The 6000-nt window shown below is 37.1% G+C and overlaps 1 protein-coding gene across 1 annotated transcript in view; it reads right to left on the reverse strand.

Annotated features, from left to right (window-relative positions):
• Asb9 (ankyrin repeat and SOCS box containing 9) overlaps positions 1 to 2789 on the reverse strand; it is a 43454-nt gene extending 40665 nt beyond the window's left edge. The window contains exon 1 of the mRNA XM_021153630.2: positions 2724 to 2789. The gene's annotated coding sequence lies outside the window, so the exon portion shown is untranslated. The remainder of the gene's footprint in view (positions 1 to 2723) is intronic.
• Positions 2790 to 6000: the final 3211 nt, after the last annotated feature.

The raw sequence follows: 6000 nt of genomic DNA on the forward strand, positions 1-6000 counted from the left end.
GAAGTTAAAACCTGGTACACATTCTTTACCAGTTAGGTTAGTTCACTTATGTGACTAATAGTGTATTTGTTGTCATATGAGATCTTCTAAAGAAGAAAATAGATTCCTACATTCATGCACGAGCAGATCTTAGCCATGATTTGCAATGGGAGGAAATATGAGGTCCTTCAGTAGGGAGAACATTGGCTTCTGATATGCTGTGAATATTCAGTGATTCCTTCCTCAGCCTAGCAGCTTCAGACAATGTCTCAGAAGCTCTGAAGTATCAGTCATGCTGTTTGCATTCTGTGCATGCATTCTTGACAATGAACATTATTACCATGAAAAAGAAGACTCATACATGAGCCCCATCTGCATTTGGCATGGCCATATTAAAAATATGGGGGACAAGAATTGCTTTGGGGAAAATATTATGATGGTTAATATTGTCAGATTCATAGGGACTAGAATCACCTAAGGAATGAGGCTCTAGACATACTGTACAAAGGAGTTTCTAGAGGTGGTTAACTGAGTCAGAAAAACCCACCCAAATGTGAGCAGCATCATTCCATGGTTAAGGTCCTAGGCTGAATAGCTTGGAGAAAGGAAATGGCACACAGCATTTCTCTCTCTGCCAAGTCTTTGCTACCATATTACAGTGTCTTGAATTGAAAGCCAAAATAGTCCCTTCCTCCATTATTAAGATGTTTTTGTTAGCTTATTTTACTACCTCAATAAGAAACATAACAAATATGTACATCTTCAATACAATGGGAACAAAGAATTAGAAATGTTGAATGACCTATGTATGTAAACATGGGAATTACTTTAAGAGTTTGAAAACATTGGAGTTTAAAACTGTTAAGTGATACAGGCAGGCTTCATTTAAAGATAATATGTTTGTTGGAGTGGTGCACACCTTTAATCAATGCACTCAAGAGGCAGATGCAGGCAGATCTTCATGAGTTCATGGGCAAACCCTGGTATTCATAGTCTACACAGCAAGTTTAAGATAGCTAGGGCTACAGAAAAAGACCCTGTCTAAAAGAAGGAGGAGGAGAAAATAAAAACAAAAATAATGTGGCAATGCATATAGTGGATACAGATAAGTTGTATATCTCCAAAGATAGACACACATATTTATCCATATATATATATATATATATATATATATATATATATATATATATATGTGTGTGTGTGTGTGTGTGTGTGTGTGTATATATATATATATAGTTAGGAAACTATTTTCCCCAGTGTTAGTGATGTACCTTGGCGATACAATGCTTGCATAGCATTATGAAGCCTTAGGGTTCATCTCCAGTACTGAAAAAGAAATTACAGGTTTTTCCCAAAAAAAATTGTTCATTGTCCATACATACTAAATTTTTGAAACTGTTAGTTTAAATGTTTTAATATATAAAGCTTATATCTAAAAACTGAAAAAGAAGTTATCTTAGTTATCTTAGTGTCTATTGCTATGATAAAAACATCATGACCAAAGCAACTTGGGAAGGAAAGGGTTTATTTGACTTACTCTTCCACATCACAGTTCATCATAAAAGGAAGTCAGGACAATAACCTGGAGACAGGAGCACATATGGAGTCTATGGAGGGGTGCTACTTACTGGCTTGCTCCCCCATGACTTGTTTAGCCTGGTTTCTTATAGAAACCAATACCACCAACCCAGAGGGGCTCCACTCACAATGGGCTGGGTGCTCCTCCATCAAACACCAAATAAGAAAATGCCCTACAGGCTTGCATTAAGCCCCAACTTATGGTGGCATCAGTTGAGGCTCCTTCCTCTCTGATTGCTCTACTTTATAAAAAAAAAAAATGACATAAAACTAGCCAGCAGAGATGTCCTTCAAATACTGTGTTGAGCAAAGTAAACACAGATTTATTAAGGAAAAGAGGGAAAGTGGAAGAATCCTTAAGAAAGGAATATTCGCCTTCAAACCACAAATAAGATTATACTTTTTATATATAATGTGTATATATATAATTATATACGATAAATTTTATAGTTATAATTTTTCTTTATAGTTATAATTTTTTCTTTATAATTAAAAAGCAATAAGGGCTAGAGAGATGGCTAAGAGAACACACTGGCTGCTCTTGCAGTAGACCCGGGTTTGATCCCCAGAACCCACATAGTGGTGTGAAGTCATCTTTAACCCCAGTTCCTGAGGATTCAACAACATTTTCTGATCTCCAGGAGAACTAGACACACATGTAGTGCACATACATACATACAGGCAAAACACCCATAGACATAAATATTTTTAACTATAGAGAAATGAAAGTTAGGTTATGATCACACACGGTAAGAAGAAATTATAAAGAATCTAAGCAGCTAACATTATGGAATATGATAGAGTAATTTTCATACCAAAACGTTGAAACTTACAAAACTTTTTCCATAAGGCTTCTGAAAGAAGGGGTCATCACAAATTCTTTTCTGATAGGGTCGCTGCTTTCAATTAGAGTAAAAAGATAAAAGACATACAGTATTCTTTCTTATCTACTGTTTCACTTCCCAAGGTTTCAGTCCCTTGGGGCCAACCACCTGTGAAATCATTCAATGAGAAAGCCTGAAAGTAACTCACAAGTTTTCAATTCTAGACAATTCTGATCAGTGCAATGAAATGTCTCTTACTTTGTCCTGCCCTCCATCTAATAATATCTGTACTCTCCACACCACTGGTCATACCCCATCCTAGTTAAACGTTTAAGTAATTACCTTGGTTATCAAATCAGCTGGGACAGTGCCACACATGTGGAGTTCAAGCAGACCGGATGTAGTAGCCTGGTACTACATCACAATGCCCCCAATGTTCCTATGTCATCTGCTTACATAGGCATTGGTTGTACCATCTTACATTACCACTAAGAAATGGAGGGGGAGTATAGCCCAATAAGGTATTTTTGGAGAGGGCACATTCAAATATCTTTATTACTCCTGTTTGAATTTTATTGTGTGGATCCATCATAAGCATTACTATTCTATACAGAGACATTTCCATACTATTATGCAATATATATTAAGTATATTCCTCACCATACCTCTCTATGGTCCTCTTTTGAACCCTTTTTCATCCTGTTAGGCCCCATATTCCTGTAGCTTATACTTTCTTGTCATATATGTGTGTACATGCTTTTATGATTCTATATGAAATCTAGGAACTACAAGTGAGAGAAAGTACATACTTGTCTCTCTGGAATGGACTTAATTCATTTAGACTACAAATAGTTACTTCAAACCGTCCAGCTTCATCCCTTCTAATGGCTGGGAAAATGTTTCATGTTTCATATATATATATATATATATATATATATATATATATATATATTCATGTATCACATTTTATAATTTAAGTTTTGTTTTCTGAGAATATATATAACCTACTGTGTCCATTTAGTGTTGTATATAAGTACATGTGTTTTTAGACTGACGATTTGGGACTGGATAATCTATCAAGGAGCTCATCTCCAGAGAAGACTGATTCTCTCAGCAGGCTCTGTTTAGTTCTTCATCTAGGGATAGGACCTTGTGAAATTCCACCTCTCAAGACTAGAATGACACTTAGTGTTGTTATTATGCATATATTGTTTCAGCAATTGTATCGTTGAAATGTCATAGGGCAGCTTCCCTATGTTTGGAAGACACTATTTTAGCAACAGTCTTAGAGATATACCTTGACGATACAATGCTTGCTTAACATTAAGAAGCCTTATGGTTCATCTCCAGTACTGAAAAAAAAAATTACAGGTTTTTCCACCAAAAAATTATTCGTTGTGCATACATACTAACTTTTTAAGAATGTTAGTTTAAATAATTTAATATATAAAGCTTACATCTACAAACTGAAAAAGAAATTAACTTAGTTATCATCGTGTCTATTGCTATGATAAAAACATCATGACCAAAGCAACTTGGGAAGGAAAGGGTTTATTTGACTTACTCTTCCACATCACAGTTCATCATAAAAGAAAGTCAGGACAGTAACCTGGAGACAGGAGCACATATGGAGTCTATGGAGGAGTGCTACTTACTGGCTTCCTCCCTCATAACTTGCTTAGCCTGGTTCCTTATAGAACCCAAGACCACCAACCAAGGGGGGCACTACCCACAATGGGCTGGGTGCTCCACCATCAATCACCAATTAAGAAAATGCTAAGCCTGAGCACCTGAGGGAGCCATCTTGTTTCCCGGACTCCTCGGAGACTAGTCTGTGCAGGTGAGAGTGTGGACTACAGAAGCTAACAGTTTCTGGGACAGGCTGAAAGCACACAGCTTCTGAGGAAGACCCCATTTCAGGCTCCAGATATCTGGGCATGTTCCCTGAAAGAGGAGAGGTATCTACCACGCCCAAGACTGATTTGCTGCAGCACCTGAGGGAGCCATCTTGGTTCCCATAATGCTCTGAGAATAGTCTGTGCAGGTGAGATTGTGGACTACAGAAGCTAACAGCTTCTAGGATAGGCCCTGTTTCAGGCCTTCATCTTCTGCCAGGAGTCAGGTCCCAATGCTAGATATCTGTGCACCTTCCCTGCAAGAGGAGAGTTTGCCTGCAGAGAATGCCCTAACCACTGAAACTCAGTAAAGAGCTAGTCTTCCAGATCTGCTGATAGAGGCTAACACAATCAGGAGAGGAACAAGCTCTAACCAGAGACAACTATAACAACTAACTCCAGAGATTACCAGATGACAAAAGGCAAATATAAGAATCTTACTAACAGAAACCAAGACCACTCACCATCATCAGAACCCAGCACTCCCACCTCAGCCAGTCCTGGGCACCCAAACACACCCAAATAGCTAGACACAGATTTAAAAGCATATCTCATGATGATGGTAGAAGACATCAAGAAGAACTTTAATACTCACATAAAGGAATATAGGAGGATACTGCTAAATAGTTACAAGTCCTAAAAAAAAAAAAAAAAAACAGGAAAACACATCCAAACAGGTAATGGAAATGAACAAAACCATAGTAGACCTAAAAAGGAAAGTAGACACAATAAAGAAAGCCCAAAGTGAGGCAAAGCTGGAGATAGAAACACTAGGAAAGAAATCTGGAACCATAGATGTGAGCATCAGCAACAGAATACAAGAGATGGAGGAGAGACTCTCAGGTGCAGAAGATTTCATAGAGAACATCTGCAAATCAATCAAAGAAAATGCAAAATGCAAAAAGATCCTAAGTCAAAACATCAAGGAAATACAGGACACAATGAGAAGACCAAACCTACAGATAATAGCAGTAGATGAGAATGAAGATTTTCAACTTAAAGGGCCAGCAAATATCTTCAACAAAATTATAAAAGAAAACTTCCCAAACCTAAAGAAAGAGATACCCATGAACACACAAGAAGCTTACAAAACTCCAAATAGACTGGACCAGAAAAGCAATTCCTCCGGACACATAATAATCAGAACAACAAATGCACTAAATAAAGATAGAATATTAAAAGCAGTAAGGGAAAAAGGTCAAGTAATATATAAAGGCAGGCCTATCAGAATTACACCAGATTTTCACCAGATACTATGAAAGCCAGAAGATCCTGGATAGATGTTAAAACAACACTAAGAGACCACAAATGCCAGCCCAGGCTACAATACCCAGCAAAACTGTCAATTACAATAGATGGAGAAACCAAAGTATTCCACAACAAAAACAAATTCTCACATTATCTTTCCAGAAATCCAACCCTTCAAAGGATAATAACAGAAAAGAACCAATACAAGAACAAAAACCAAGCCCTAGAAAAACAAGAAATTAATCCTTCAAAAAACCTAAAAGAAGACAGCCACAAAAACAGAATACCAATTCTAAAAACAAAAATAATAGGAAGCAACAATTACTTTTCCTTAATATCTCTTAATATTAATGGACTAAATTCCCCCAATTAAAAGACATAGACTAACAGACTGGCTACACAAAAAGTACCCAACATTTTGCTGCTAACAGGAAACCCATCTCAGGGAAAAAGACAGACACTACCTCAGAATGAAT

Source organism: Mus caroli, unplaced genomic scaffold (genome assembly GCF_978045245.1).
Source record: "Mus caroli unplaced genomic scaffold, Mus_caroli_1 scaffold_5, whole genome shotgun sequence".
Classification (NCBI taxonomy): Eukaryota; Metazoa; Chordata; class Mammalia; order Rodentia; family Muridae; genus Mus; species Mus caroli.